The following is a 12,598-nucleotide window of genomic DNA, read 5'->3' as shown; positions in this document are numbered from 1 at the left end:
ATGGCGAATCCATCCTTGGAAGGCCTCCAATGGGATGTCAACACAGGCCAGCTCCATTGCCCTTAGGAGGTTCTCTCTAGTGTATGGATGTCTGTCATAAACCTTCCATCTCCACGATGAGAAGAACTCCTCTATAGGGTTCAGGAAAGGGGAGTAGGGTGGCAGACAGACGTTTGAAAAGTGGTTACTGTTGGTGGTGAACCACTCTCTGATTTGGTTTGTTCTGTGGAAGTGTACATTGTCCCAAATGATCACATAAATGTGATGTGCGGGCCCAGGATGGTGTTGTTGGCGGCCCAGGAGGATGTATTTTAGCTCCTCTAGGGAGGTGAGGAGACGTTGGGTGTTGTAAGACCCAAGGACAGCATGCCGGTGGACAAGCCCCTCCAAACCCATGCCCGCACAAATAGTAATATTACACCCCCCCCTTTGTGACAAAGAAAGCAATAGAGTACAATACCTGTTGTGTTGTCTGAATGCCCTGATAATGGTGGCCACGGTGAACCTACTCAGGTCTGGACGGACTCTTAGTCCTGCTTCAGCCATTGTCATGCCATGGACTATGACATGGTCAATGACTGTTGCTCGCATCTCGTCCATAATGATGGTGCGAGGTTGTCTTGCTCTCCCTCCTGGACCTTCTCCTATCCCTTGTTGGCCTCCTCCTCTCCCTTGTTGGCCTCCTCCTCTCCCTTGTTGGCCTGCTCCTCTTCTTCCATGGCCAGCTCTTCTCCCTCCTCTGACTCGAATTCCTCTTCCCCTGACTCTGCCTTCATCCATTGTGTTTGTTTGGAATCTTCAGCAAACTGTGCACTCTGAACTTGCTTTTATACATGTGGTCACAGCATTAGCAACAAGTGTCTTCAATTTTGAGTCGTTGTGTGTAATGAATGACGCCAGGTGTGTTCATTGTGTTCAAATATTGCTGACTGTGGCAAGCATTTTGCATCACATAAGCTTTCATTTGAGAATATGAGCAGAGTTCTTTTGCAACTTGTGTTTTAGCAAGGAAAAATGTGTTAAGATTTATGAGAACGGAGGATTGTGTTTTGTGAATTGTGTCTTCATGTGAAATGTGTGTATGATATTGGAAAATGATGGCTAGATTTAGTAAATGTGTTAGACAACTGGTGATTTGGTTTAGAGGATTGGCTTTTGTGTTTTAGCATTTGAGAAAAACTGTAAAATCAATGCACTTTTTGTGAATTGTGACTAGGTTTAGGGTTGGGGTTTGTCTTAAAGGTTGTTGAAAAGGAAATTATTATAAATATAAGAGACATTTCATGTAGAAAGTGTAATAATATTTTGCAGGACTTTGACAAAATTGTATGCATAGTCACGTTTTCTTGTGAGATCAAGTTGTTGATTTAGATATCCTGAGCTGGCCAGGGTGTGTCATGAATAATTAAGGGTTCAGTCATGGTCACATGATCCAGTAATGAAATTGAAAGAGTTAATTTGATCATTCTCTCAGTCTTATCATTGAATAGCAAATTCAATCAATCTGTGTGAGGACGCAGTTATTCTTGGTGGACCCATTGCTAACTCTGTAAGATCAAATGCTTTGTAATGTATTTAAAATATTTCCAATTTCATTTTCCACCCATATGAAAATCCCATTTTTGTATTACATCTTTCTCAAGATGTGATTTCAAGTTGCCCTTGTTTCAGACATTTGAGAAAATCACCAAATTAATAGACATGATGATATTTGCTAATGGACAACATTGAATGTTTGAGGAACTTTTGATCTAGTCCATACACAACTTTACTTTTGGGAGTGCTAACTCTAAATAGATACATGATTTGGCCAAACATAATGTTGACAGAAATTAATAATTAATGGCTTTGATGGTTAATAAGTAATAATTTTTTTCCGTATTCTAGCCATTTCTGTGAAAACAAAAACTCATCGGTACATCATACAGTGATGTTCTAGAGAATTCTGTGCTTACATTGTTCCAATGGTTAGTGAAATTTAGTTTTTCTAATCCAGCATGACATTCTGGTTTGGAAAAAGTTATTGTCCTGTGCAAAGCCCAGATCTAAACTCTGCTGAACATCTTTTGGATAAATTGGAAAGCAAACTGAGCCAGAACCTATCGCACAACATCAGTGCCTGACCTCACTGATGATGACCTTGATGCAATGTCATTTATTTAACTAAAAAGGCCCTCCTTAAGCTTGTCACAGTTGTTTTGTGTTTAGTTTGGTTTCAATTGGACTTGTCTGCCTATCTTCATCTCACGTGTCATCATCATTATCAGTTCATCTGTATCACCTGTGTTTATAATCATCCTCATCATCATCTGTTTCACCTCTGTTCTGTCAACCAATGTTCATCTGTGTTTGTATTTAGTTCCCTTCTATTCAGTCAGTCCTTGTCCGTTTCTCAATATGCGTTCTTGTCTGTACTTGTGTTCTTGTGGACTTGTGAAACGTCATCAGTCGCTGCCCAAGTACTGTTCCAATTCAAAGTTCACATCTAGGCAAGTCCAGTTCAAATCCCCGGATGTGTTCTTGATCCGCCCCTTTTACAGAGGATGCATTGAGAGGTGACTTGTGCGGACTTGAGACAGCCAGGTATCCCAGAATGCATCTTGCACCAACCAGCAAGCGTCAAAAGCAGAGGAGAAAACCTGCGTAATCAAAATACTACTGTTATTGTGTCACGGAATGTAATTTTAAGAGTGTTTCATTTGAGAATGTAGTTTTTTAAAGCTCAAATATGTGGTTTATTTATAAAGATAGCGCCTATTTGAAAAATGTATCTGACGTTTTCGGAGTTGTGAGATTCAGGCGATCACCGGGAGTTCAGCGCTCATTAACCCCGACTGCAACAGCTTTTCCTCGGCTAGTCCTTCTGATGTTTGCCGCTGGCTCTGATGTCTCTAGTCTAGTGGAAACATAAAATATAATTTGTCTTGTGTATAAGTCGATCTTTGGTCTCATTAATCTATAGTTTGTTCCATGGCAGATCGTTTTGGCTGAGGGCAAAGTGAAGTTTCATAACTTTATATATTTAGGCTATTTAACTTTAACTTTGTAGCCTATTAGAGCCTATTTGCTTTATTTCTCTTTGTAGCTTCTTATACCTATTAGGCTACTTATACTTTTATACTGGATATTATTTATCATTAAAACTGACATTTAACAAAAAGAGACAGGGTTGTGTAATTTTATATATTCTAAAATATATAGAATATTTTTTTATATATATATTTTACTATACATTCTCTTCACTGTACATGTATAATAAAATAAAATGACACAACCCTGTCTCTGTTTGTTAAATGTCAGTTTTAATGATCAATAATGTTTCATATTTTTAAAATGAAAACAAAAAGAAGCAGGGTTGTGTTTTATATTTCCTGTTGTTATAAATATATGCAGTGAAGATAATCAATGTGCGTTGCCTGAACCACATTTGTGTGGCCATATGTTTAAGATTTTTTTTACATGAAAAGAGGCAGAGTGGTGTTTTATTACATATTTCGTTTTATTGTTGATAAAAAGAGGCAGAGATGTATTTTATACCACATTTCGTTTTATTGTTGCCTAAAATATACATATAGAGATAACTGGAGTAGCCAGAGCGAGCTGAGTGACTCGATCAAGAACGCGCTGTTCCATTTGCAGAATAACCGGATTAACTTTGCGTCCTCTCGTCCTCGGGATTTCGTTCTCTTGAGTCGAACTTGGCAAGTCCGAACTACCAAGGATGCAAGTCCGAAGTTTGCGTACTTGGTATTGAGAAACGGCCCATGTCTGTTCTCCGTTGTACTAAGTGTTTTGTACCTTCTGACTGTCTGTACCTGTTTGTATATTGTTGTAAGTAAACATTTGCATTGGAACTTTGGACTCCTCATTTCCTTCTTCCTCCATCACACTGTGACAAAACTGATATCTAGAACTATTGTCTACACACAGTGTCAAGGAATAGCCAAACCTTATATATTATATTTAAATGTCATGTAATAGCTTAGGTAATTGTTAATAGACTGAAATATTATTACAATTTAAAAATAACTTTTTATTTTACTATATTGTTAAATGTAATTTTATTCTTGTGATGGCAAAGCTGAATTTTCATGAAAGTTATTGATGAATCCTGATGTGTTTGTAAAAAACATTTATATGCAGATTTCACCCTAAACCGCCCATTGTCAGCCTCCATTATAAAACTGACTTCATCCTAGAGCAAAATTGTATTGCCTAAAAAAAAAAAATTACATTGTAGATGTCTTAGGAGATATAAAATATTTTTTAACATTGCATTGCTTACATACGATAAGAAAATAGTTGATACATCTTTGAGTTCATATTAAAATCTGTTTATGACAGTCAAGATGTTGACAAACAAAATACAAAATGACAAAAGTTATAAACCTGCCATTAGGCCTGTGATCTAAGAAAAAGAAAGTTTTGTTTATGTTAATGCTATTAGCCTACATTATTAATAGAAGTAAAAACAGTACAACAATAAAAAATTATATACATAATTATAGAAGTTCTATTCTAAATTATATATACGAGAAAAGGTGAACGGACCCTGAGGAAGATTGTGGAGAAGGACCGATTCCAGACCTTGGGGGACCTGCGGAAGCAGTGGACTGAGTCTGGAGTAGAAACATCCAGAGCCACCGTGCACAGGCGTGTGCAGGAAATGGGCTACAGGTGCCGAATTCCCCAGGTCAAGCCACTTTTGAACCAGAAACAGACACAGAAGTGCCTGGCCTGGGCTACAGAGAAGCAGCACTGGACTGTTGCTCAGTGGTCCAAAGTACTTTTTTCGGATGAAAGCAAATTTTGCATGTCATTCGGAAATCAAGGTGCCAGAGTCTGGAGGAAGACTGGGGAGAAGGAAATGCCAAAATGCCTGAAGTCCAGTGTCGAGTACCCACAGTCAGTGATGGTCTGGGGTGCCATGTCAGCTGCTGGTGTTGGTCCACTGTGTTTTATCAAGGGCAGGGTCAATGCAGCTAGCTATCAGGAGATTTTGGAGCACTTCATGCTTCAATCTGCTGAAAAGCTTTATGGAAATGAAGATTTCATTTTTCAGCACGACCGGGCACCTGCTCACAGTGCCAAAACCACTGGTAAATGGTTTACTGACCATGGTATTACTGTGCTCAATTGGCCTGCCTTAGAGAATCTGTGGGATATTGTGAAGAGAAAGTGGCGAGACGCAAGACCCAACATTCTGGATGAGCTTAAGGCCGCTATCGAAGCATCCTGGGCCTCCATAACACCTCAGCAGTGCCACAGGCTGATTGGCTCCATGCCACGCCGCATTGAAGCAGTCATTTCTGCAAAAAGTTTCCCGACCAAGTATTGAGTGCATAACTGAACATAATTATTTGAAGGTTGACTTTTTTTGTATTAAAAACACTTCTTTTATTGGTCAGATGAAATATGCTAATTTTTTGAGATAGGAATTTGGGGTTTTCATGAGCTGTATGCCAAAATCATCAGTATTAAAACAATAAAAGACCTGAAATATTTCAGTTGGTGTGCAATGAATCTTAAATATTTGAAAGTTTAATTTTTATCATTACATTATGGAAAATAATGAACTTTATCACAATATGCTAATTTTTTGAGAAGGACCTCTATATGATAAAAACAACCCATTCCCACTCCCAAGGTGCCTCAACATTGTGTGTGACTATTAATGATGTAAAAGTACCTCTAGGTGTCACTGTCTTTGCTTTTAATTGTTTGCCTTATCTTTATAAACAATTGTGTATCTTATCTTTATAATTTTTATAATTCTGAGCACATAACCCCAACACTACCCTAAACCTAAACACTTTTCAACGATATGAAACACATAACAGGCAGATAAAAATACAGTTATTGCAAAAAGGTGCTTAAAAATGTATAAATATTGCAATGTAAATTAAATTATATTGGCTTTGAACAGCTATAACAGTTGATAATCATTCCCCAACCTAAAAGGTAAAATGGGGTAAGATGTTCTCTGGGGGAAAGGGTTAATTGATCTAATTTAGTCTAACTGTGACATTGTATTATTGTATTACACTGCCTTTTGTGGCTTTTTGTCAATCAGGGATTTGTGGACACACTCATGTTTTGTTGAGTTTGTATGTTCTCCCCGTGAACATGAATCTGGATACATGAAAATGGTGTTTCAAAATGCTCTCCGTCCACACTAGCATTTTCTGCCCAAAGAAAATTTCTTGTCCACGCTTAAATCATCTTACTGCACAAATGTAAAATGTAATAACAGCTCACTGAGATGATACCGAGAGACTAGAGATAGTGTAGTTCTAGCATGATAATTTTATTAGCAAAATAAATCTCAACACTTACTGGTGCATCCAGGTCGCACTCAAATTCTCTATTCCATGTATGGAATATCTAAAGGCACGACAGATGTACTAAAAATGAGTTTTTCCTTTATGTTTTGAGTATAGACAACATTGTCAAAATGATCCCCGTTCACACAGATCTGTGAAAACGGCTGAAAATACTGTATTCTGCTGCCAGGCCATTAGTTTGTGAGGTCACTTTGTAAAAATAAATCACCTATGTCATAATGACAAAATATTCACCAGTATACAGTTTCATGACGATAAAATTCTGATATAGTCGATATATCAATGCTTACGTATACCTTTATCGTCTTAAAAGTACATTAAGCAGTTTGATGCTATTTTTAAACGTTTTACACTTTAAGAAACGAGATGTGATTTTGTGAAGAGCCATCTAAATGATGTATAGATAAGGAAACTAATTATTGTGTTGACTGCCTTGAAACTGTGTGTGTGTGTGTGTGTGTGTGTGTGTGTGTGTGTGTGTGTGTGTGTGTGTGTGTGTGTGTGTGTGTGTGTGTGTGTGTGTGTGTGTGTGTGTGTGTGTGTGTGTGTGTGTGTGTGTGTGTGTGTGCTTAATGTATTTGTAAACATTTTAAGGAACACTGAATATGAATGCAATTAATGTCCAATAAAGGTTGGTTTAAAACACTTAGGGCCCTATTTTCAGAATTATTTTGTACTTTTATTTGTACGGTAATATTTGGCATGTTTGTGTGCTGCTGGACGTCCCTGTGTGTGTAATAAGCAGAGTGTATGCGTGTTGTGCACCCATCTATTGGCACACATTACTAACGCGCCGTTAAATAACAAAAAAAAAAAAAATATGCGCCATTGACTTTAGACCAGGTTTCTGTTGGTCAATGCCTCAGTCTTTTTCAGGTGCTTCAAAATAGCGGCACCCCAACAATGCACCCGAACACATCTCGTTTTCAGACCAGCAGCCCATGGGCTCACAAATGGGCGCAAATGCATTTGCTATTTAAACAACGTCGTGCAGGATGTGAAAATGATAACTGAGTCAGGCTGAAACTAGCAAAAAACACTTGCGTTGCCTGGCACTGCATTGCACTGGGAGTATGATAGGGCCCTAATGTCATTTTCCCATTTTCTGTGATCTAACCTAAAGTGAAAACTATTTACTATTATATTATACTTATTATAAAGTGTTACCAGAGTTTTCCTTTTTATTTTAAATTTATTTAATTCTACTACAAGAAGTAGGTCTGTTGGGCTGCACGCCAAACTTTTTTGTTTATAAGTCTATTTACATGCATTCATAAACTGGAATTTATTAATGTACACACATTTAACTATTAACTATTGGGGAAGGTCCCTTTTTATGCACAAATGACCCTGAATTGATTCATATTTACTACTTAATGCATCAGTGGACTGTTTCGTTGGAATGGAAATGGCTTATCAGCTACACCGTTGTTCAAATGGACCCGTGGCTCACTTCACACTCCTGAAGCCTCTTTGGGCTTGTCTTTCCTGCTGCTGTCCCAGAGGAGTTTGGAAGTGCTCCGTGAGCTCTCCACGAGTGCAAATCCTTTCAGTCTTACTGACGGCCGCAGCTTTACAACAATTTGTCCCAAAACTCTGCCGGTCTCTTGAGCTCTCACATGCTGTGAAGTGCTGGACCATTTTAACCAGCTCTAGGAGAGGTTAGTTCTTCAGGCACTTTTACCTATCTCTTTGAGCAATGTCAGACTGAATGGCCAGATACTGGCAGTTCCTGTAAATGAAAAAAAAAATCATATGTTAAAATAGATTGTTTCATACATGTGGTCAGTTCCAAGAAGTCCCTTTTCTGTTTCTTAGAAATGCGTTCACTTTTTAATTGATATATAATGATATATATTCAGATGGGTGTGTATCCCACGCCCTTAAGTCATTGGTGGACATGTGTATGTAATAATTGCTCAGTCAGCACATTGCTGAAACTAGTGAATATTTCATATTTCGTGAAACACTGTGCTGCAAGTTTCTGGTGCAAACTTCCCCAAAGTCATTTAGTGTGTCCAAAAATATTTCCTGGTTTTTGTTGACGTGACTCTGGATACATGTATTTTTTTCACTTAAAATAAAAGGTAATGGAATAAATATAAATGTCCTGTGCAAACCTTTTTTTAATGATGCAGGGAAGAGTTTGTTGACGGCCGTAGTTGGCGAGGCATCAAATGTATGTGCTGGCTAAGGGAGAATTAAATTGGCAGGCAGAAAGAAAACCAGGCATTTTGTGTTTATATCAAGTGCATGTGCCACAGTTCATGCTCATTAAAACAGCACTCTAGACTGCTAGGCCAACTGTTTATTATATTGAGATTTTTTGATTTAAGAAGATATCTTTTAATTGAGAGCTTTTTTTTTTTTTTGTATATTCACAATATGACATTTTGTGGTCATACAGTAATGTAGAAAAAAAAATGGTTGCAATTCTAAGTTCCTACCTAACCTGTATACTGTATGTGGATAATCCAGCCAAAATGTTTTGAAAATTATTGACTTATAGTACTGATGGTAGCTTTTATTTTGGAGACATTCTTTCGACATTTAATGTCTTTGGACATCAGTGTTGATTCAGTTCCGTTTATCTATTATTAAATTAGTTAAATTTGACTATAGTTAATGTTGACCATCAGTTATTGGTTTGACATTTATTAGATTACGCTATAAAGTGTAAAAATTGCTTGGTTAATAAAAACACACTTTTTTTGTAAAAATGATTTAATGTCTTTATAAGGTTGAAAGTCAAACTGGGCTAATTTGCTTTCATGAACAGTTATGATTCGATCAGCCGCCTTTGTAGCTCTTGTGCTTCATACTCTGAATTCTAAAATAACTCTTTACCCGCAAGCATTTTTTTTAAGTTGCCAACCACCGTCAGAATTTTTGATAATTTTCCTAAAACTTTTATTGCCCCCAGAAAATGTTATTGTATGAATATCTGAATATGCAATCAAAACAGAGCCTCTGCTGTTAAACATCAACATAAAAAAGTATTCTACCTTCATCAACACTAGCGTTTTTGTCAAAGACTACAACGTGCATAAGCGATGCTTTTATCGCTTGTTTCTGCTTCTTTTTTAACCTGTGATTTGATGAGATTCTTTACTCTTTCAGATAATACGTAATAGCGCATTATCTGAAATATATACCCTATAACAGTGAAAACATGGAAAGCCGGAAAATCCCGTCAATGGCGGGAAGTGTTGTCTCAGAAATGATGGAAAATTCCTTCAATGGCAGGAAAAGAGTTAAAGTCTACATATCAATATCACCTGCAGCTTGCACTGTAAAAGGTGAGCAGTTGACTTAACTTAAAAAAAGTGAGGAAACCTGTTACCTAAAAATCATTAAGCCAATAAGCTTCATGTGTAATGGAGTTCACATAACATTATGCATGAAGTTTATTACTTAATAATTTTAAGGCAACGGGTTCCCTCACATTTTTTTAAGTGAAGTCAGCTTTTTACAGTGTGGGTATTTAACTATAAATAATAATTTAGCAGATTAACACTTAATCTGTCCATTCTTAATAATGATTCATTTATGTTTCCAAAGTAAGCCAAGTCAAGAATTACAGTGATTACCGTGATTTTACCATGGTCAGGAGGTTTTACACACTGCTTTTTGTGCTGTTAGCAAATCAGCCAGTCTAACTCAAGCTCAAGCTTCAAGCACAGGGGAAAAAACACTTTAAATCATGCATTTTTGTAGCTGCTGTCCCAAGCTTTTATTGTTGAATGTGTTGTTTTGCAAAGCATAATTTGAAATGGAATGACCTTCCATCATCACAAAAATACTGCCGTACTCTTGAGAAAATGAGCATTGAATCAGCCTTATGCTTTCAGACTCTTTTCAGAAGAGTGGGCCGTACTCTGCCATGAAACTTTCATGACAGTTTAGTCAGTGAGTATGTAACAGCTGCACTCAGCAGAAGATGGCATGCAGTCCACTCTATAAAGCCACATTTCTACACAATCCAAATGCAACAACACTGAGATGTAGAATAAATGATACAGCAAAGTCGGCTTCCACAGAGATGAGATGCTGAATGTGTGCAATAACAACTGTAGATGAAAAATGTGGCAATATCCAATGTTTATTGCACAAGCAACTTTTGACAAGGGAAAAAAAATGATTTAAAAAGGGCGAAACAAATATTTGAGTTGACTTGAACATGCATGGGGTCTGATTTCCCATTTTTTTCACAGCAAGAAATAGAAAAGGAAGTGAAATGTTCCTTGCGGAAATGGAATGTGCTGATCTTCCTGTGGGTCAAATGTGCTGTTCCCTTTCTGTGCTCATTGGTTTTCCTTGGGTAAGAGGTTGTCAACTCGATTCTTTATGACTTCTTGTAAGACTGGGTTGTCCCAGGCCTGTTGTACATTCATTGTTGTCTTTCCTTTTTCTACTGGATGCTGGAATGATTTCTTCAGGCAGTTCACATGTTTGAGCAATTCTTTTGTACTTTTGTGTACTTTCATCTTATTTTGATTCTTGATTAGGTCCCAGATCCCACAAGCATTTCCAATATTTTCTCCCATTTGTTCTTCCCCCACATGCTCCAGTGAGTGCCCGTAGTTCAGCTGGCTGGGCTGGATTTGGAAGCGGTGGGGAGATGCTCTCAAGGGTGCACCACACATCTACAATTGCATAAGCAGCTTTTCATGGGCTATTTTCAGTTGCCGCACAAGCAAGGGGCTTTGCGTAGGAGTTTCGGTTTAGTCTGTTCATAATGTCCCCTAAATGGAGACTACACAGTCATGTAATTTACCCGCACTTTTCTTAAAAGTCACAGTGCAGATGTACAGTAAACCGGAATGTCATCACTGAAAAAAATTAGAATCGGTTTGACATGCTGAACTTTTTGATATTCATGAAGATTTTTTTGCTGTTAGAGGCAGTTAACAGGCAGAAAACATGATATTCTCTAAATCAAATGCTCTAAGCTCTGTACATGCTAAGAAGAATTATTTTTCTGTGGCCATGAAAAAAATACCCTTGATGAGCCTCAATTTCTGTTGTGATCTGAAGTCCATGTAAATATCTCAATTAGGCATAAGGTGTTTAATGGACCAAGCCAACATGTTCCCTTTCAGTCGATAACGTCAGACGTAGTCGACGGTCGACTGAATTGGGATCACGCTAGGGAGCCTATCATCTTCGATTACTATTGAACGAGCAAATGGAATTTGGCGTGCGTGATTTGCATCAAACACTCCGCCCCCGCACTAGTGGCCTTTCGCTTCGGAGCCGTTCGTCTTTGATGTCTCTGAAGAGTGCTGTTGTATTCAACGAGCGAGTGTGTCGGTGTTCTTACGGGAAGACCTCTCCAGTGTTGGTGTTCTACAGCGTGGTGCAGCGGTGATCGCGAGCTTCTCAGCTCTCAACTGCTGTTTTAACAGCATCAAATTTCTATTGTTTGTTTGTGTGTTGACGGTTGGTTAGAGGGCGAGAAGTGAGTGCTTCACTGTTGGTTGAAAGACTATTCAGTGTTTGCCTGTGTTTTTCCTGTGTGCTCCGGCACTGGTGACGGTCCCATTTCCTGAAAGAGCAACACAGGTGTGAGTGCGTCTTTTTCAAGATGCCATTCCATCCGTGCGTTTCTGGGTGCGGTCTGGCACTATCCCCCTCTGACGGTCACGAAAGTTGTGTCGCATGTTTGGGCTTACAGCATGCCGAGGCAGCTTTCGTGGATGAGTCATGTTCTCACTGCGGGAACATGACCATCTCGGTGTTGAGATCTAGACTCGCCTTCGTCAAAAGCGTTGGTGCAGTCCCCACCTCTGGGCCCCGCCCTTGTTCTTCCTCTGGGTTACCTTCCCAGAGAAAGACTGGGGTGCCGTCCAAGCTGGGTGATCTGATGATCACAGTGAGGGGTAATCCGCCCGGCCAGGCCCCGTGGGTCCCTCACTCCTCTTTCACACCGCAACCGGTGGAGCTCCCCATTGATCCCGCTGGTCCCTCTGTAATGGACAGGCCAGCCGTGTCATTTGGGGCCCCTCCAGGGGATACGATGTCAATCGCAGCATCGGAGGGGGAGCTGAACTCTGGAGATGACGACTCGGCTGCACTGCCTCCCTCCGGGAGACCAGTGTTGCCCGAGCCAGATCCAGAAATGTCAGCTATGCTGAAAAAGGCCGCTGAGGCAGTAGGGTTCGTGTGGAACCCTCCACCGTGTCCCGAGCCGTCTCGGTTGGATGACTGGTATATCGGGGCGGGCCGTACTGGTTCTCAGTCCGCCGCCCCGG

General features: G+C 39.2%; 1 protein-coding gene across 2 annotated transcripts in view; it reads left to right on the top strand.

Annotated features, from left to right (window-relative positions):
* Nucleotides 1–12,598, top strand: part of il1rapl2 (interleukin 1 receptor accessory protein-like 2) — a 657,808-nt gene that overhangs the window by 604,087 nt on the left and 41,123 nt on the right. The gene's annotated exons all lie outside the window — the stretch shown is intronic.

The sequence above is a fragment of the Siphateles boraxobius genome, unplaced genomic scaffold (genome assembly GCF_051911475.1).
Source record: "Siphateles boraxobius isolate OS27281-9 unplaced genomic scaffold, OSU_SipBor_1 2, whole genome shotgun sequence".
Lineage (NCBI taxonomy): Eukaryota > Metazoa > Chordata > Actinopteri > Cypriniformes > Leuciscidae > Siphateles > Siphateles boraxobius.
The sequence above is the reverse complement of the archived record's forward strand: the minus strand, read 5'-3'. Positions and strand labels throughout refer to the sequence as shown.